The sequence below is a fragment of the Bombina bombina genome, chromosome 5, assembly GCF_027579735.1.
Source record: "Bombina bombina isolate aBomBom1 chromosome 5, aBomBom1.pri, whole genome shotgun sequence".
Classification (NCBI taxonomy): Eukaryota; Metazoa; Chordata; class Amphibia; order Anura; family Bombinatoridae; genus Bombina; species Bombina bombina.
This window is the reverse complement of record NC_069503.1, coordinates 841,387,818-841,409,757: the sequence shown is the minus strand read 5'-3', so window position 1 is coordinate 841,409,757 and position 21,940 is coordinate 841,387,818. Positions and strand designations below refer to the sequence as shown.

General features: G+C 41.4%; 1 protein-coding gene across 2 annotated transcripts in view; it reads right to left on the bottom strand.

Moving 5' to 3' along the window:
* MIB1 (MIB E3 ubiquitin protein ligase 1) overlaps positions 1 to 21,940 on the bottom strand; it is a 476,845-nt gene that overhangs the window by 208,796 nt on the left and 246,109 nt on the right. The window lies entirely within an intron of this gene.

The following is a 21,940-nucleotide window of genomic DNA, read 5'->3' as shown; positions in this document are numbered from 1 at the left end:
TAATAATATCTCCAATGTACAAATGAACATCAAATCAATTAATGTTACATTATGCAATTAATTTGTGAGTACATGATATGCAAAACCATAATTTATGCTTACCAGATAAATTCATTTTCTTCCTGGTAGGGAGAGTCCACGACTTAATTCCTTACTGTTGGGAAATACAACACTTGGCCACCAGGAGGCAAAGACAGCAAAAGGCTTAAATATCCCTCCCACTTCCCCTATCCCCTAGTCATTCTGCCGAGGGAAGAAGAAAAAGTAGGAGAAACATCAGGGTATAAAGGTGTCAGAAAAAATAATATAAAAAGGGAGTCGCCCATCAAAAAATTAATTACGGGCGGGGTCATGGACTCTCCCTGCCAGGAAGGAAAGGAATTTATCTGGTAAACATAAATTATGTTTTCCTTCCATAAAGCAAGGAGAGTCCATGACCTCATTCTTTACTGTTGGGAAAACTATACCCAAGCTCCAGAGGCCACTGAATGAATAACGGGAGGGAACAGAAAAGAGACGGACCCTATTCTGAGAGCACCACAGCCTGCAAAACTTTTCTCCCGAAAGCTGCTTACATCAAACTTGTAAACTTTAGAAACAGTGCGCAAGGAGGAACATGTAGCCGCCTTACAAATCTGATCCATTGAGGCTTCGTTCTTAAAAGACACTGCTCTAGTGGAATGAGCCATTATCCTCTCTGGAGGCTGTCGTCCCGCTGTCTCATAAGCTAAGGATAACACTCCTCAACCAGAAAGATCGGGAAGTCTTAGTAGCCTTCAGTCCCTTACGCTTCCCTGTATAGATGACAAACAAAGAGGAAGATTGTCTGAATTCCTTAGTAGCCTGAAGATAGAACTTCAAGGCACGAACCACATCTAGATTGTGAAGCAAGCGTCCCTTTGCTGAAGAAGAATTAGACCGTAACATTAATAAATAACATAATTTATGCTTACCTGATAAATTCCTTTCTTCTGTTGTGTGATCAGTCCACGGGTCATCATTACTTCTGGGATATTATCTGCTCCCCTACAGGAAGTGCAAGAGGATTCACCCAGCAGAGTTGCTATATAGCTCCTCCCCTCTACGTCACCTCCAGTCATTCGACCAAAGACCAACGAGAAAGGAGAAGCCAAGGGTGTAGTGGTGACTGAATTATAATTTAAAAAATATTTACCTGCCTTAAAAAACAGGGCGGGCCGTGGACTGATCACACAACAGAAGAAAGGAATTTATCAGGTAAGCATAAATTATGTTTTCTTCTGTTATGTGTGATCAGTCCACGGGTCATCATTACTTCTGGGATACCAATACCAAAGCAAAAGTACACGGATGACGGGAGGGATAGGCAGGCTCATTATACAGAAGGAACCACTGCCTGAAGAACCTTTCTCCCAAAAATAGCCTCCGAAGAAGCAAAAGTGTCAAATTTGTAAAATTTGGAAAAAGTATGAAGCGAAGACCAAGTTGCAGCCTTGCAAATCTGTTCAACAGAGGCCTCATTCTTAAAGGCCCAAGTGGAAGCCACAGCTCTAGTGGAATGAGCTGTAATTCTTTCAGGAGGCTGCTGTCCAGCAGTCTCATAGGCTAAACGTATTATGCTACGAAGCCAAAAAGAGAGAGAGGTAGCAGAAGCTTTTTGACCTCTCCTCTGTCCAGAATAAACGACAAACAGGGAAGAAGTTTGGCGAAAATCTTTAGTTGCCTGCAAGTAGAACTTGAGGGCACGAACTACATCCAGATTGTGTAGAAGACGTTCCTTCTTTGAAGAAGGATTTGGACACAAGGATGGAACAACAATCTCTTGATTGATATTCCTGTTAGAGACAACCTTAGGTAAGAACCCAGGTTTAGTACGCAGAACTACCTTGTCTGAGTGAAAGATCAGATAAGGAGAATCACAATGTAGGGCTGATAACTCAGAGACTCTTCGAGCCGAGGAAATAGCCATTAAAAATAGAACTTTCCAAGATAACAATTTTATATCAATGGAATGAAGGGGTTCAAACGGAACACCCTGTAAAACGTTAAGAACTAAGTTTAAACTCCATGGCGGAGCAACAGTTTTAAACACAGGCTTGATCCTAGCTAAAGCCTGACAAAAGGCCTGGATGTCTGAATTTTCTGACAGACGCCTGTGTAACAAGATGGACAGAGCTGAGATCTGTCCCTTTAAAGAGCTAGCCGATAAACCCTTTTCTAAACCTTCTTGTAGAAAAGACAATATCCTAGGAATCCTAACCTTACTCCAGGAGTAATCTTTGGATTCACACCAGTATAGGTATTTACGCCATATTTTATGGTAAATCTTTCTGGTAACAGGCTTCCTAGCCTGTATCAGGGTATCAATAACCGACTCAGAAAAACCACGTTTTGATAAAATCAAGCGTTCAATTTCCAAGCAGTCAGCTTCAGAGAAGTTAGACTTTGATGTTTGAATGGACCCTGAATCAGAAGGTCCTGTCTTAGAGGTAGAGACCAAGGCGGACAGGATGACATGTCCACTAGATCTGCATACCAAGTCCTGCGCGGCCATGCAGGCGCTATTAGAATCACTGATGCTCTCTCCTGTTTGATTTTGGCAATCAATCGAGGAAGCAGCGGGAAGGGTGGAAACACATAAGCCATCCTGAAGTTCCAAGGTGCTGTCAAAGCATCTATCAGAACCGCTCCCGGATCCCTGGATCTGGATCCGTAGCGAGGAAGTTTGGCGTTCTGGCGAGACGCCATGAGATCTATCTCTGGTTTGCCCCAACGTCGAAGTATTTGGGCAAAGACCTCCGGATGAAGTTCCCACTCCCCCGGATGAAGAGTCTGGCGACTCAAGAAATCCGCCTCCCAGTTCTCCACTCCCGGGATGTGGATTGCTGACAGGTGGCAAGAGTGAGACTCTGCCCAGCGAATTATCTTTGATACTTCTATCATTGCTAGGGAGCTTCTTGTCCCTCCCTGATGGTTGATGTAAGCTACAGTCGTGATGTTGTCCGACTGAAACCTGATGAACCCCCGAGTCTTTAACTGGGGCCAAGCTAGAAGGGCATTGAGAACTGCTCTCAATTCCAGAATGTTTATTGGCAGGAGACTTTCCTCCTGACTCCATTGTCCCTGAGCCTTCAGAGAATTCCAGACAGCGCCCCAACCTAGAAGGCTGGCGTCTGTTGTTACGATAGTCCAGTCCGGCCTGCTGAACGGCATCCCCCTGGACAGATGTGGCCGAGAAAGCCACCATAGAAGAGAGTTTCTGGTCTCTTGATCCAGATTCAGAGTGGGGGACAAATCTGAGTAATCCCCATTCCACTGACTCAGCATGCACAATTGCAGCGGTCTGAGATGTAGGCGTGCAAAGGGTACTATGTCCATTGCTGCTACCATTAAGCCGATCACCTCCATGCATTGAGCTACTGACGGGAGTTGAATGGAATGAAGGACACGGCATGCATTTAGAAGCTTTGTTAATCTGTCTTCTGTCAGATAAATCTTCATTTCTACAGAATCTATAAGAGTCCCCAAGAATGGAACTCTTGTGAGAGGAAAGAGAGAACTCTTCTTTTCGTTCACTTTCCATCCATGCGACCTTAGAAATGCCAGAACTAACTCTGTATGAGACTTGGCAGTTTGAAAGCTTGAAGCTTGTATCAGAATGTCGTCTAGGTACGGAGCTACCGAAATTCCTCGCGGTCTCAGAACCGCTAGAAGGGCACCCAGAACCTTTGTGATGATTCTTGGAGCCGTAGCCAATCCGAATGGAAGGGCTACAAACTGGTAATGCCTGTCTAAGAAGGCAAACCTTAGATACCGGTAATGATCTTTGTGAATCGGTATGTGAAGGTAAGCATCCTTTAAATCCACTGTGGTCATGTACTGACCCTTTTGGATCATGGGTAAAGTAACACTAATTAAATTTTAAACATAAAAATCACAGAGCAACGTTTTAAAACACAGTCACTACATAAGTCTCACAGCTCTGCTGAGAGAATCTACCTCCCTTCAAAGAAGTTTGAAGACCCCTGAGTTCTGTTAGAGATGAACCGGATCATGCAGAAAATACAAGATTAACTGACTGTAAATTTTTGATGCGTAGCAAAGAGCGCCAAAAACGGCCCCTCCCCCTCACACACAGCAGTGAGAGAGAAACGAAACTGTCATAATCAAAACAAGCAAACTGCCAAGTGGAAAAATAATGCCCAAATATTTATTCACTCAGTACCTCAGAAATGCAAACGATTCTACATTCCAGCAAAAACGTTTAACATGAATTAAATATCTATTAAAAGGTTTAATGTACTTTTACAGAGTAATTCCGGTGAAATACCATCCCCAGAATACTGAAGTGTAGAGTATACATACATGTCATTATAACGGTATGGCAGGATTTTCTCATCAATTCCATTCAGAAAATAAAAACTGCTACATACCTCAATGCAGATTCAACTGCCCGCTGTCCCCTGATCTGAAGCTTTTACCTCCCTCAGATGGCCGAGAAACAGCAATATGATCTTAACTACTCCGGTTAAAATCATAAGAAAAACTCTGGTAGATTCTTCTTCAAACTCTGCCAGAGAAGTAATAACACGCTCCGGTGCTATTGTAAAATAACAAACTTTTGATTGAAGTTATAAAAACTAAGTATAATCACCATAGTCCTCTCACACCTCCTATCTAGTCTTTGGGTGCAAGAGAATGACTGGGGGTGACGTAGAGGGGAGGAGCTATATAGCAACTCTGCTGGGTGAATCCTCTTGCACTTCCTGTAGGGGAGCAGATAATATCCCAGAAGTAATGATGACCCGTGGACTGATCACACATAACAGAAGAAAAATTGTTTTTCCTTCCTTGTGTCTTGACACCACCTTAGGGAGGAACCCTAATTTAGGTTGTAAAACCGCCTTATCAGCATGGAAAACAAGATAGGGGGAGTCACACTGTAAATCAGAAATCTCAGAAACTCTGCGCGCAGGGGCAATAGCCAGCAAAAAGAGAACCTTCCAAGATAACAATTTAAATGTCAACAGTATGCATAGGCTCAAACGGAGCCTGCTGCAAAACACTAAGAACAAGATTTAGGCTCCAAGGCAGAGCCCCAAATCACAGGTCTGATACTAGACAGAGCCTTAACAAAGGACTGCACATTTGGAAGCTCAGCCAATCTCTTGTGCAGTAACACCGACAGTGCCAACTAGCAGATAGACCCTTCTCCATTCCATCCTGGAGAAAAGATACATTTCTGGCAACCTTAACCTTATGCCAGGAAAAAACACGGTCTTCACACCAGTACAAGTAAGTCCTCCACATTTTATGGTAGATATGACAAGTAACTGGCTTACAAGCTTGAACCAGCGTGTCGATAACACTCTCAGAGAAACCTCTCTTGGCTAAGACTAAGCGATCAATATCCACGCAGTCAGCCTCAGAGAATCTAGATTTTGATGAACTAAGGGCCCCTCTATCAGCAGATCTCTGCGACAAGGTAACCTCCACTGAGGAGATGAGGACATCCCCAATAGATCCCCAAACTACGTCCTTCACGGCCACGATGGAGCAATCAGAATCACTGATGCTCGCTCCTGCTTGATGCGAGCCACCACACGAGGGAGAAGCAGTAATGGAGGAAAAAGATATACGAGTCAGAACCTCCATGGTACTGATAGGGCATCTATCAATTCGGCATGAGGATCCCTCAACCCGTACCTGGGAAGTTTCTGTGAAACTCCGCCCACTCTAGTATCTGAGATACTTCTCTCATTGCTAAGGAACTTCTCGTTCCCCCCTGATGGTTGATGTAGGCAACCGAGGTTATATTGTCTGATTGGAATCTGATAAACTGTGACAAACCCAGAAAGGGCCAAGACTTCAGGGCATTGAAGTTCCAAAATATTGATCGGAAAGGAGGACTCCACAGACCTTGTGCCTTCTTGGAACCCTAAATGGCTCCCCAAGGCTTGAGTCCGTAGTCACAATCTTCCAGGATGGTCTCAAGAAGCACATGCCTTGGGACAGATGATCTGGACATAGCCACCAAGAGAGAGAGTCTCTCCACAGGTTGTCCAGCACGATCTGTTGAGACAGATCTGAATTGTCGCTGTTCCATTGTCTCAGCATGCATAGTTGTAAGGGTCTGAGATGGAATCTTGCAAAAGGAATGATGTCCATACAGGACACCATGAGTCCAATTACCTCCATACACTGAGCCACTGAGGGTCTCAATGAGACATGCAGAAGTTAGCTTGCAATGTCTCCGATCTGTGAGGAATATTCTCATAGATATTGTGGAGTTTATTATTGTACCCAAGAAATTCACCCATGTACTTGGAGTAAGAGAACTCTTTTCCAAGTTTATCTTCCATCCATGTGATTGAAGAAGATTGAGAAGGGACTTCTGTTCTTCCGCTAGACGAAAAGATGGTGGCTGTACGTAGATATCGTCCAGGTAAGGCGCTACTGCAATACCTCGTGATCTGGCAATGGCTAAAAGGGCTCCCAGAACCTTCAAAAATATCCTTGGAGCAGTAGCTAGGCCAAACGGAAGAGCTATAAACTGAAAGTGCTGGTCCAGAAAGGCAAACCTCAGGAACTGAAAATGTTTCCTGTGTATCGAGACGTGAAGGTATGCATCCTTCAGGTCTTTTGTGGTCATAAACTGTCCTTCCTGAACCAGAGGAAGGATTCACCGTATTGCCACCATCTTGAAAGAGGGAACACTCAGAAACTTGTTAAGGCACTTTAGGTCCAGAATTGGAACCACAAAAAGGTTTGAATAAAACCCCAAACCTCTTTCTGCTGTAGGTACCAAGACAACTGCTCCTAGAGAGGAGAGATCCTGTGCGCAACCTAAGGCGGCAGCCCTCTTTTCTGGTCTTGTAGACAGACTGGAGAGAAGGAATCTGCCCCTGGGTGTTAGAGACTTGAACCCTATCCTGTATCCTTAAGATACAACCTCCAGGACCCAAGGAACCTGTACATCCTGGAACCAAGAGTCTGAAAAAAGAGACAGTCTGCCCCCTACTCGATCTGATCCTGGATCGGGGCAGCCCCTTCATGCCGATTTGTTCTTGGTGGGCTTCTTAGTCTGTTTGGACTTATTCCAGGACTGAGTCAGCTTCCAAGTACTCTTGGGCTGCTCGGACTTGGAGGATTGCTGTCATTGTGATTTGTCAGAACGAAAATTAGACAATTGTTGTCCCTTAGGCCTATTTTTCTTGTCCTGTGATAGGAAGGCACTTTTCCCTCCGGTAACGTAGAAATAATGGAGTCCAGCCCTGGACCGAATAAAATCTTCCCCTTGAAAGGAAGAGAAAGGAGTCTGGATTTGGAAGTCATATCAGCAGACCAAGACTTCAACCAGAGAGCCCGGCTGTCTGTGACCGCAAAGCCAGAAGCCTTCGCATTTATGCGAACAATCTGCAAATTTGCGTCACAGATGAAGGAGTTAGCAATTCTCAGAGCCTTAATTCTCTCCTGAATATCCTCGAGGGGAGTCTCCACCTCAATGAGCTCCGACAGAGTGTCGCACCAGTAGGTAGCTGCTCAAGCAACCACGGCTACAGCTGCCGCTGGTTGAAATAGAAACCCTGTATGTTGAAACCTCTTCCTCAGAAAGGTTTCCATTTTCTTAGCCATAGGCTCTCTAAAAGAGGAACAATCCTCCAGAGGTATAGTAATATGCTTAGCCAGCGTAGAAATAGCACCATCCACCTTAGAGATGGAGCCCCATAAGTCTAATTGAGAGTCAGGGACCGGGAATAATTTTTTAAAAGTAGACGAGGGGAAAAAACATAATTTATGCTTACCTGATAAATTCCTTTCTCCTGTAGTGTAGTCAGTCCACGGGTCATCCATTACTTATGGGATTATATCTCCTCCCTAACAGGAAGTGCAAGAGGATCACCCAAGCAGAGCTGCCATATAGCTCCTCCCCTCTACGTCATACCCAGTCATTCAACCGAAACCAAACGAGAAAGGAGAAACTATAGGGTGCAGTGGTGACTGGAGTTTAATTTAAAATTTAGACCTGCCGTAAAACAGGGTGGGCCGTGGACTGACTACACTACAGGAGAAAGGAATTTATCAGGTAAGCATAAATTATGTTTTTTCCTGTTAAGTGTAGTCAGTCCACGGGTCATCCATTACTTATGGGATACCAATACCAAAGCTAAAAGTACACGGATGACGGGAGGGACAGGCAGGACCTTTACACGGAAGGAACCACTGCCTGAAGAACCTTTCTCCCAAAAACAGCCTCCGAAGAAGCAAAAGTGTAAAATTTGTAAAATTTTGAAAAGGTGTGAAGTGAAGACCAAGTTGCAGCCTTGCAAATCTGTTCAACAGAGGCCTCATTTTTAAAGGCCCAAGTGGAAGCCACAGCTCTGGTAGAATGAGCTGTAATTCTTTCAGGAGGCTGCTGTCCAGCAGTCTCATAGGCTAAACGTATTATGCTACGAAGCCAAAAGGAGAGAGAGGTAGCCGAAGCCTTTTGACCTCTCCTCTGTCCAGAAAAAATGACAAACAGGGAAGAGGTTTGTCGAAAATCTTTAGTTGCCTGTAAATAGAATTTCAGGGCACGGACGACGTACAGATTGTGCAGAAGTCGTTCCTTCTTTGAGGAAGGATTAGGGCACAATGAAGGAACAACAATCTCTTGATTGATATTCTTGTTAGTGACTACCTTAGGTAAGAACCCAGGTTTAGTACGCAGAACTACCTTGTCTGAATGAAAAATCAGATAAGGAGAATCACAATGTAAGGCCGATAACTCAGAGACTCTACGAGCCGAGGAAATAGCCATTAAAAACAGAACTTTCCAAGATAACAGCTTGATATCAATGGAATGAAGGGGTTCAAACGGAACACCCTGTAAGACGTTAAGAACTAAGTTTAAACTCCATGGCGGAGCAACAGATTTAAACACAGGCTTAATCCTGGCCAAAGCCTGACAAAAAGCCTGAACGTCTGGAACTTCTGACAGACGCTTGTGTAAAAGAATGGACAGAGCTGAGATCTGTCCTTTTAACGAACTAGCAGATAAACCCTTTTCTAAGCCTTCTTGTAGAAAAGACAATATCCTAGGAATCCTAACCTTACTCCATGAGTAACTCTTGGATTCGCACCAATGTAAGTATTTACGCCATATTTTATGGTAAATTCTCCTGGTAACAGGTTTCCTAGCCTGTATTAAGGTATCAATCACTGACTCCGAGAATCCACTCTTTGATAGAATCAAGCGTTCAATCTCCAAGCAGTCAGCCTCAGAGAAATTAGATTTGGATGTTTGAAAGGACCCTGAACCAGAAGGTCCTGTCTCAGAGGCAGAGACCATGGTGGACAGGACGACATGTCCACTAGATCTGCATACCAGGTCCTGCGTGGCCATGCAGGCGCTATTAGAATCACCGATGCTCTCTCCTGTTTGATCCTGGCAATCAGTCGAGGAAGTATCGGGAAGGGTGGAAACACATAAGCCATGTTGAAGACCCAAGGTGCTGTCAGAGCATCTATCAGAACCGCCCCCGGGTCCCTGGATCTTGATCCGTAACAAGGAAGCTTGACGTTCTGGCGAGACGCCATGAGATCCAGATCTGGTTTGCCCCAACGCCGAAGCAGTTGTGCAAATACCTCCGGGTGAAGTTCCCACAACCCCGGATGAAAAGTCTGGCGACTTAGGAAATCCGCCTCCCAGTTCTCCACGCCTGGGATGTGGATCGCTGACAGGTGGCAAGAGTGAGACTCTGCCCAGCGAATTATCTTTGAGACTTCCATCATCGCTAGGGAACTCCTTGTCCCTCCCTGGTGATTGATGTAAGCCACAGTCGTGATGTTGTCCGACTGAAACCTGATGAACCTCAGAGTTGCTAGCTGAGGCCAAGCCAGAAGAGCATTGAGAACTGCTCTTAATTCCAGAATGTTTATTGGAAGGAGACTCTCCTCCTGAGTCCATGATCCCTGAGCCTTCAGGGAAATCCAGACAGCGCCCCAACCTAGTAGGCTGGCGTCTGTTGTTACAATCGTCCAGTCTGGCCTGCTGAAGGGCATTCCCCTGGACAGATGTGGCCGAGAAAGCCACCATAGAAGAAAATCTCTGGTCTCTTGATCTAGATTCAGCATAGGGGACAAATCTGAGTAATCCCCATTCCACTGACTTAGCATGCACAATTGTAGTGGTCTGAGATGCAGGCGTGCAAAAGGTACTATGTCCATTGCCGCTACCATTAAGCCGATTACCTCCATGCATTGAGCCACTGACGGGTGTTGAATGGAATGAAGGACACGGCAAGCATTTAGAAGTTTTGTTAACCTGTCTTCTGTCAGGTAAATTTTCATTTCTACAGAATCTATAAGAGTCCCCAAGAAGTGAACTCTTGTGAGTGGCAATAGAGAACTCTTATCTACGTTCACTTTCCACCCATGCGACCTTAGAAATGCCAGAACCAACTCTGTATGAGACTTGGCAGTCTGGAAACTTGACGCTTGTATCAGAATGTCGTCTAGGTACGGAGCTACCGAAATTCCTCGCGGTCTTAGTACCGCCAGAAGAGAGCCCAGAACCTTTGTAAAGATTCTTGGAGCCGTGGCTAACCCGAAGGGAAGAGCTACAAATTGGTAATGCCTGTATAGGAAGGCAAACCTTAGGTACCGATAATGATCCTTGTGAATCGGTATGTGAAGGTAGGCATCCTTTAAATCCACTGTGGTCATGTATTGACCCCTTTGGATCATAGGTAAGATTGTCCGAATAGTTTCCATTTTGAACGATGGAACTCTTAGGAATTTGTTTAGGATCTTTAAGTCCAAAATTGGTCTGAAGGTTCCCTCTTTTTTGAGTAAAATCCTTGTCCGTGTTCCGACCGCGGAACTGGATAGATCACTCCCATTAATAAAAGGTCTTGTACACAGCGTAGAAACGCTTCTCTCTTTAACTGGTTTGCTGACAGCCTTGAAAGATGAAATCTCCCTTTTGGAGGAGAAGCTTTGAAGTCCAGAAGATATCCCTGAGATATGATCTCTAACGCCCAGGGATCCTGGACATCTCTTGCCCAAGCCTGGGCGAAGAGAGAAAGTCTGCCCCCCACTAGATCCGTTTCCGGATCGGGGGCCCTCACTTCATGCTGTCTTAGGGGCAGCAGCAGGTTTTCTGGCCTGCTTGCCCTTGTTCCAGGACTGGTTAGGTTTCCAGCCCTGTCTGTAGCGAGCAACAGTTCCTTCCTGCTTTGGAGCTGAGGAAGTTGATGCTGCTCCTGCCTTGAAGTTACGAAAGGCACGAAAATTAGACTGTCTAGCCCTTGGTTTGGCTCTGTCTTGAGGCAGGGCATGACCCTTACCTCCAGTAATGTCAGCGATAATTTCTTTCAAACCGGGCCCGAATAATGTCTGCCCTTTGAAAGGTATGTTAAGCAATTTAGATTTAGAACCAAATTTGTTATACCAAATTTTCACAATAAATGCAATAAGTTAGCAAAGGATTGCACCCACCAGCAAATGGATGATTAACCCCTTAATACCCAAAAAACGGATAACAGAATATAAACGTTTTATCACAGTCAAAAGCACAGTCTCACAGGTCTGCTGTGAGTGATTACCTCCCTCAAAACTAGTTTTGGAGACCCCTGGGCTCTGTAGAGACGTCCTGGATCATGGAGGAAGGAATAGGAAGACAGTGACTGAATTCTTACTGCGCAAGAAAGCGCCAAAATAGGCCCCTCCCACTCATATTATAACAGTGGGGAAGCTCAGTAAACTGAATTTATTCATAAATAAACGACAGCCATGTGGAAAAATAATGCCCAAAAAAGTTTATCACCAAGTACCTCAGAAAAAAACGATTAACATGCCAGTAAAACGTTTTAAAATAAAATTATGAAATGATACTAATAAGCCTGCTGCTAGTCGCTTTCACTGCAGTGGGGGCTCAAATATAAGTTAAATGTATACAGTATTTTCTTAGTGAAGTTCCATTCCCCAGAAATACCTCAGTGTAATATACATACATATCAGCCTGATACCAGTCGCTACTACTGCATTTAAGGCTGCACTTACATTATATGGGTATTAGCAGTATTTTCTCAGTCAATTCCATTCGTTAGAAAATAATATACTGCAACATACCTCCTTGCAGGTGAACCCTGCCCGCTGTCCCCTGTTCTGAAGTTACCTCACTCCTCAGAATGGCCGAGAACAGCAAATGGATCTTAGTTACGACCGCTAAGATCATACACAAACTCAGGTAGATTCTTCTTCTAATGCTGCCTGAGAAAAAACAACACACTCCGGTGCCGTTTAAAATAACAAACTTTTGATTGAAGATATAAAAACTAATTTTAATAACCACAGTCCTCTCACACGTCCTATCTATTAGTTAGGTGCAAGAGAATGACTGGGTATGACGTAGAGGGGAGGAGCTATATGGCAGCTCTGCTTGGGTGATCCTCTTGCACTTCCTGTTAGGGAGGAGATATAATCCCATAAGTAATGGATGACCCGTGGACTGACTACACTTAACAGGAGAAAGGAAGTTCCTATTCTTTCCCATTCGTTACTAATATTGTTCGCCATCTTAACTGGCACAGGAAACGTCAGAGGGACCTTTCTGTCTTCATAAACCCTAATTTAGGATCTTAGGTTCCTTAGGAAGAGTAGCCTCTAGCGTAGACAGAACCTACTTTAATAAAAAATGCAGATGCTCAGTTTTCAATCTAAAAGGAGGGTTCCTCCGCTGAAGGAGGTTTAGAAACTAAAGTTTCCGACTCAGAAAGTTCACCCTCCAAAGCTACAGAGGTTAACTCATACATCTGGGACATAGTAGCTAAATCCGACAATATTTAGATGATTAAATCAGGAGAACTATGTTTAACCTTTCTCCATTTGCTAGAGCGAGGTAAGGCACTGCATGTGGAGCGGGTAGCGTAGAAAGGGTAGTAATCTCTCGGAACCCTGATTCCTGAGAGGTAGACGGCTCAGAGGGGCTAATAGCGCTATGAGTATTAGCAGGCTTGTCTCCCTTAGACTTTAGAACAGTGCTTAGGAAAATGGAACAAAACTGAGCAGGCGGGCAAACCACGGCCTCCTCATAATATAAAAAGGAATTATTAATCAGTACAGAAGGAGCAGAACCTTCTAATGTAATATCAGAGTCCTCCATAGCTAGGATATATTCACAGAAGGACAGACAAAAAGTAAACACTTTATTAAAAAAAATGGTATCTTGATAATCCCAAAGGCTGTGGGAAGTCCCCACCTCCTAGACCCAGACAGCTAACAGAGAAAACGCTCTCCTTAGGAGCGATGTTCACAGCAAGATCGTAGGAAAAAGGAAAGGACTGCACCCGGTCACATAGTGCGTAGGACAGAACTTCCCCTGCTATGAAAAAAGCGCCAAGCTATTATAAGCTGCGCAACACACAAAAACGAAAGTGAAATTTGTTTGTTCCAAGCCAAAAGCACACAATCTATGAGCCCAAAAAAAAAACTCACATAAAAACAGTTATAAATAACTCCTTGCTGTTCAAATAATCTCCCTGAAGGAGATATTAACTCTTAATCCTATCTAGGCATAAAGGAGCCACACTGTGACCCTGTTTAGCAAAAAAGTGTATATATAAAACGATCTTACCTCCAGGATCCATGCTGTGGAGCAGGCACAGCCTCTCAAGTGTGACAGTCTTGCAGCGAAGCTTCTGACATAGACTTGAGTGTGTAACAGCAAGCAGTGAAACTCGTCAACACTGATTGCCCAGGAGCTGTTAGGGGGCAGTCTGGATGGTTTCGCAGAAAAACTTTCATCAATACTCGCTCTGAGAGGTTGACATGAGTACTTAAAACTCCAGTTCTTTCTTGAAGGGAACATGCCCATTACAGGACTAGCAAATCTTCTGACACTTCTCTGCCACCTCCTATAGTGACAAAAGGCAAATAATGACTGGGGGATAGGGGAAGTGGGAGGGATATTTAAGCCTTTGGCTGGGGTGTCTTTGCCTCCTCCTGGTGGCCAGGTGTTGCATTTCCCAACAGTAAGGAATGAAGTTGTGAACTCTCCCTGCCTTATGGAGGGAAAAGGTGCCATAATGCATATGATTTAAAAGCAGAAGTTAAATATTTTGTATGAAAATTCAAAGTGAAACTAATAGGAAGTGCATGATTTTGTATAACAGACTCCTGGGACCCTATCGCTCATTGGCTGTACAGGGAAGATTTATTGTATTTGCATTTCATTATATAAAAAAAAAAACAAGCAAGCAAAAACACAATAGACTGTAGAAATTTGTGACCCAAATTATCCAGATTAGTTCCCCTCTGTTTCTGGCATTTCAACTCCAGATTAAGGCCGTGTTTGCATACTTGTTGATAATCAACAGTTGTAAAGCGTAAAAATTAGAGCTTTACAGAAACATAGACTTCCATTTAACACACATTTTACATACTTCGGCAATCCATTTTACCACCTCGACGAAAACTGGTCAGGTAGTAACCTAAATACCTTGTATTTTACATTTAATGATTGGTGGTGATGTAATTTATGAAGGAAAATTACCAGTTAGTATTAAAAGGACATAGTACACTATATTTTTCTTTGCATAAATGTTTTGTAGATGATCCATTAATATTTTTGTATAGTATTGCATATTTTTTTTAATAACATTGTGCTGATTTTCAGACTCCTAACCAAGCCCCACAGTGTAAGATGTATACACACGTTTACAGACTCCTGCTGCTGCTGGCTCCTGTTTATGTTATATGAAAACCAGAGGTGGGACAAAGACATTGTTTTGCAAGTTAGAAGTCTTGAGTCTTTGCATTCAAGTCTCAAATTAAGTCAACACAGAAATGTATTGTCTTGAAAAAGGCTTCAATTTGACAGACAACATATGATTTTTAAAGAATGTTTAAAGGAACAGTTTACTCAAAAAATGTATCCCCTTAAATGTGTTCCCAATGATCCACTTTAACTGCTGGAGTGTATTACAATGTTTACAAGTCCTTTACTCTTATACTGGCGTTTGAAATGGTTGCATTAGCCTGTGGTATCCCCACCTATTCTGAAAGTTTGTGGCCTTACGGCCAAGCTATAGATACGCAGTGTAAACACAGCCAGCAGAAGAAATTGCTCAGTAGGATATAGAAGAGATAAGGTAATAAAATGTTAATTTTCCATTGCTCTCTCCAAGTATTGGTAATAGGTTTATGGACAGATATAAGATAAAGAAGAAGATATATGTAATGAGACTGATTATAGCTACAAGCACAACCCATTTTACTCATGCATTTTATACTCTGCAACTGGTAAAAAAAAGTAATTGGCAACACATTAAGGGAAAAACAATTTTATTAAAGAAAAAGTTTGTAATACCTATGCCCTCATGACTAAAGAAGTTTGAATAAACCTATTGGAGGATAAGCACCTGGGCTGTCATATATGATGGTAGTGAGTGCAGGGCTACAATAATTCTTTATATTTATTGTTTTATTTTTTGAGCTCCAGGTACCAGGCTAGAGTGAACTCTGATCTTTGGTTTTAGAAAGTATAAAGTATTTCCAAGTCAGAGGGTTAGAGCCCAATTCAAGTTGCGAGCAATTATTGTCAAGGTCTAAGTCAAGTCACAAGTCTTCTTTAAACATGTCGAGTCGAAAGTTATCAAATTTGTTTTCTGCAGGAGCGTGGGTTTGACAGCTTTGCTGAAAAGTAGCTATGTAATCATGGACTTTTTCTGATGTATTATACTTTAATGTATTGTAAAAAATATTTTTAAAATGTACATAGTGTGAATTGTCAGATGTTTTCAATGTCAGTGGTTTTTAGTCCGCAATAATTGTTTTTAACCTCGTGCCAAATGGATGCAGATACCACATCACACAGTACTATGCCCAGCATACTGCGTTAACATAGTACCTGCGCCCAGTAAAGAGGTGCATGTTGCGTTCCCCGCTGTCAGCTTAACGGCGGAAGCCACAACCAGGGGGCAGAAGGCATCTACCTTCATATGGTAACTGATCATGCTTATTTACTATATTAAGCCAGATTGCCAATCATTACAGTAAGTAATTCAGAAAAAATATTTAAAATTAATAAAAATAAAATAAAATGTTGACTGGCTGCCAGTAACAAACATGGTGGGGAGCAGTCAGAGAGCTGTTGGGGGGGGGGGGGGGATCAGGGAGTGGGAGGTATCCCTACACTAAAGAAATACATTTTTGAGATATATATATATATATAGATAGATAGATAGATAGATAGATAGATAGATATAGATATATAAATTAATCAATGGTGGTGCAGCACTCTCAGAAACAAACATGTAGATATACTTCTGCCCGGTGTGCACTTTAAGAGTAATACAGATTATCCAAAATGAAAGGCACTCACCGGGTCTTTAATGTCAGACAAAATCTTTAATAGGGTGATGTTTCGGGGTCTTCCCCGTCCTCAAACCAACATACAACAAACATCACCTTATTAAAGATTTTGCTGACATTAAAGACCCGGTGAGTGCCTTAATGTTTGCTGTTTGCCAGTACCGAAGATGGTAGTGACAGTAAGGGGGAGGGAAGAGAGCTGTTTGGGAGGGATTTTAACCTTCCAAGCTGATTAACCCCTTTGCTGCCAGAAATTTAGGAAGTGTGGTGCGCAGCTGCAATTATCAGCCTTCTAATTGCAAAGCCATGCATGTCTGCTGTTTGTGAACAAAAAGCTGAACTCCAGAGAAGCTTTTACAATCATTTGTTTTATGACTGCAGTAATTGTGTGCAAAATACTTCAGTGAGAAACCGAAAGTTTTCAAAAAAGTTAATGTTTTTTTTTTAATATGATCATATTTGGAGGCCAAATAATGGCATGAAATATACAAAAATAGGCCTAGATCAATACCTTGGGTTGTCTACTTTAAAAATATATATTGTTATCTAAAATTCCCGGTAATGAAGAGGTTAACTTTGCCTTTCCAATTTTTTGCACACAACTTTGTGCCTTACCGTCTGTCTACTACTTTGAGGTAATTTTTGGCCAAAGTTTGGAAGATCATTAATAAGCGATTATAGTGGGAAAAAATACATTATCTCGATCAACTCTGCAAATGTGCGTGTTTAACCCTTGCAAATGAGGTTATGCACATAGGTAAATTACCACTCTGGAGCCACTGAGAACTGCTGGCCCGGAGATTAAACTGCTGCTGACCCAATTAGCAGCAGTAGTCGCATAACCCAGCTGTGCAACTAGTGCTGCTGACAGGAATATCTGCAGTTTTGCACTCAAAACCAGCACTTCCTCTACAGGTCCTAAACTGTACTTTAACTATGTGTTTAACAGGCTCAATGATGATAAAATTACTAAACTAACAAAACAGTGCATGTAAAAAAAAAAATCACTATAATGTCACTTTAAATTATAATTTTCAAAATGAAATTGAACATATATAATGTGGCAAAAAAATACCAGAAAATAAAAAGGGTGCAATATAGAACACCTTTTTATTAATATAAAAACAATAAAATACAAATAAGATGCAAGGTAAGAAATAGGATCCTCATACACAACAGCCACACAAACACATTCACACAGAAATAAGCCTCACAGGAGAATGAGCATAAAATGTATATATGTGTTATGTGACTGTTGTGTATAGGGATTCCATAATACTAAGAATGCAGACATGCAGTATTTAAGTACTATTTATTCCATGTGTATGGCTGTGCTTCAGTGCCCTTTCTTTTCTTACTAAAGTTATACTGCACAGAGTAGCTGGTAGGTAACAGCCTTCCAGTAGAGGTGGGAAGCACCAATAAATGTAATTGCAATACAAGTAATGCTTTGTCAGAAGAAAATGGGCAGATTACATGATGTAATTGGCTCTTACAGGTCATACAAATATAAAGTTCACTCTATTTTAACACAGCAAATACAATTATATATATATATATATATACACACACAGTATATATATTTATTTTTTGAAAAGATAAAGTTCTTTCAGTAAAACAGAATCTTGTAGCCTCTGATTTTCCTGTGTGAGATACCTAGGTTCCTAGTTACATCAAATATAAATGTTATCTAGCACCTACAATATTGTGTGCTTTTTATGACAAAATTTTTTGCTCTAAAGTGATTGAATATCATAAAATCACATGCTCAGGTAATTGTATTTGGATTATTGTACCATAATTGGCATTAATAATTAACTATCAACATAGTTACAGTTAATTCTGAAGAATAAAACGGGGAAACGTTGTGATAAAGGCCCTGTATTGTTATATAACCGCAGAATCCCCTAGGTAGAGCTGTATATACATTATTCTAACTGTAGCCATTTTACAGCACCAGCAAGCACTGCAGCCTTGCACATTTGGGGGGAGGGGGGGTCACTACACATAAATAAAAGTTGACTGACAAGTACAGCAGCTGTCAAACAGAAGGAGAATGTGAAATCTGAAAATATGGGGCTAAAAAGCACTGCAGAAAACTGGAGGAAATATTGAATCCCTGAACTAATAACAGAAAAAAAAGTTCATTTTTCTTAATTGTGTGATAAACAGAGGTTAAGAAATGAACAGTAAACATCTTGTCACTTTTCACTGGATGTCTGTCATAACGCAAGTTACATTCTAAACATTTAGGTACAATATAATGGTTAAAAGCAGAGATAAATTAGTAAGTGCACAGCAGTAGATATTTAACAGCTTAATAGGCCTGCAGCCAGACAGCATTATTATTCAAAGCACTCTCCCTTTCCCGAAGATCAAGAAATGAAGTTACACAATTTGTTGTGGCAGCAGAGGATTATTTGTTTCATATCTCTACTCAACCTTTCTCTGCAGCATTGCTAAGTATAGTGACAGCCACATCAGACTTTACTAGATACAGCGCGCACACAGTGAAAATAGGGGTAATATAAGTGGAAACATGGGATACCGCTTTATTTGGCAGTGCTAAAAATATCTGAACAAATGGCAAAGAAGTGTTGGGGCTCGGCAGGCTGAATAATCAATACACGGAAAGCAGGATAGGAGCACTAAGAGCTCTTGGATCGACAATCCACAGCTGACAGACTATTTTTTGCTATGGTTGACTAAATATGGTCAGGGAAGAGAGAGGCACTAGAGGGACCTTTTGCCTGGGATTGCATGTTTCAAATGCTTAGCTGCCTATAAAGCTGTAACAGTTTAGCTTGTGCACTCTGAGTGGGGGATATGGCTTGTCTCAATAGTACACAAGTGGGAGTCCTGACCTCTCTAACAGACTTGACCTCTGAGGAAAAAGAAGTAGCTCAGCACAGATGCGTCTCCAGTTCATTCTGAAAACTTCAACAAAAGAAAATACCTCAAACAAAAGATGCATTGTTTCCAAAGAAGACTGACACATGCTATTTGTTACTGTGCTTTAAAAGTATCTGTACAACTTGAACATGGATAGGTTTACTTTGATTACGGCAATAATATGATAATGGTTATCTACTCAGCAGTTAAGCAGGTGCCACTTGAGTATTTCATCTTACGTGTTTTTGTAAGTTCTGATGGAAGGAAGGTGAGTTCCAGTGTGTGTTGACCCTTTCCTATCCCTTATCCCCTCTTCAATTCAATAATAGACTCAATCTGCAAAACTTTCAGCCACCAATAACGCAGAGGTCATTATGTATAATCTAAGCATTTGCTTATGCGCATTTTATACAACACAAAAGATTGTATTATGGCACATTTGCTCAAGTGGGCCCGCACTATGGTGTATGATACAGGCCTCTATAGCTAATAAAGATTGGAATACTTAAGGTTTAAGAATTATCCTTGCTGTATGCTCCCAGTACATACCTGCCTTAAATTAATTAATGAATGAAACATGTAAATCGTCGTCATTTTAGTGTAATAAATATTTCCCCAAATTTGAAAGTGCCAGTCAAATTTCAATATTTTCTCTCACATCAACCTTGAAAAAATATTATTCACCTTAAAACAATTTCTAAGCAACAAGCGTATTTAAAATAAATTGCATTTAAAAATAAATTCTTAAGCAGAGTTTGAGTGGAGCATTGTGAAGAGTGTACTTTGCTAACTATTTAAATCCTGACTGTGTATGCTGTAATAGTAATACTGCAATGCTGTTTTTCCTTGTATTACTGTGCTATATCACCAGCTACACTCTGATTTGCTCTCTATCAGCTGCATGCACTAGCTTTGTCAGGAGCTGCAGGAATTTTACTTTGGCTCATCTCTCCTTTTCTCAGGACACCCAACCAATAACATTGTTAACTATTAGAATCTGCAAGAAATAACTGCTAATTCTTGGTATCTCATAACCACACGTTTTAGGAAATCCAGATGAAGTAAAAGCTCACCAACAGTGTGACATCACTCCGGTGATTTCAGGATGTCTGAGATTGCAGAACGTAAGTCGGGGACTAGGTGAGCAAAGCAACATAAAGCTTTGCAATCATCGATCACTGAAAGGGGTGCTGACTAGTACAAGACGCCAGGTGCTGCAGGTGAGTCACAAGGCACATTTATAGATATGCCAAACAATACCTAGGACTAAAAACAAACTGCTGCACACTTGCATGTGATGGTCTGGCCTGTACACAAGGTAGCATGCATTTAACTACTAACACACTATAACATGAGACAAACCCGATAAAGAAGCAATGCTCTAACATACTTCTTTTTCTATTTAGATAGCACGTTTTTCCTTTGCATGTTCATTAATTTTATAGATTCTCCAAATGGTAGTTCCAAGTGTTGGATTTGCTAAGAAACTTGATCAAATTACACAACAGTGGGGAAGTCTACAAACCACACTTCAAGTATATAAAGGAATTCTCTCTATAATTTATGTTGCAGGCCTATGCTTCAGAGGACTTGACACAGCACTGCAGCCCAATTATGGCATTAAGTCTGTTTCACTTTACCATTTGTTAACTTTGTTAAAAAGTATAACCTTTTGTTTGCAGGATTATCTGACGAGCAAGCTATTTTACACCTGCTTAGAGCACATACTTCTTTATGTACCCATATGAAGATACAAGGCTATGGAATGTAAAGAAGTATGTATTTTACCAGGTGCTTTACAGCAAACTGAAGACATTCTGGAAGAAAATAGTTGATTGATAATTCAATGCTTTTGTTGGTGGTACAAATTGCATATGATGATATTTAATCTTCATTTCATTATTTCTTTGTACCTCTGTTTACTATTTTAAAGGTCAGTAATTTAGCATCCACATGATAGGTTGTGTGTGCTTGTGTGTGTGCACTACCATATTATAGATAGGTTTGTGTGTGTACTACTATATTATTGATAGAGGTCTGTGTGAATGTGTGCACTGCCATATTATAGATAGGTTTGTGTGTGTGTGTACTACTATATTATAGATAGAGGTCTGTTTGAATGTGTGTACTGCCATATTATAGATATGTGTGTGTGTGCGTGCGTGTGTGCACGCATGTGTGTACTACCATATTATAGATAGGTTTGTGTGTGTGTGCACTACCATATTATAGATAGGTTTGTGTGTGTGTGTACTACCATATTATAGATAGGTTTGTGTGTGTGTGTACTACTATATTATAGATAGAGGTCTGTTTGAATGTGTGTACTGCCATATTATAGATAGGTGTGTGTGTGTGTGCGTGTGTGCGCGCATGTGTGTACTACCATATTATAGATAGAGGTGCATGTGTGTACTACCATATTATATATAGTTTTTTTTTTGTGTGTGTACTACCCAAACAACTGCATATTTATTTAGCTATAGTTCCATACTGTAGAGTGTTTAACTACATGAAACCCATTGCATGTATTAATAAAAGGGGGGGGGGGGGAATTAGCTAATCACCAGCAAATATAACTCATAAGAGTTAAACATAATCTGCTTGATGCATATTTATTAGCCTGCACATCAATATATCTAAGTTATTTACACACCATAGTTCTGAATTTCCCCCACTTTGCCTTATGGGTACATGCAATCCATTTAAATGA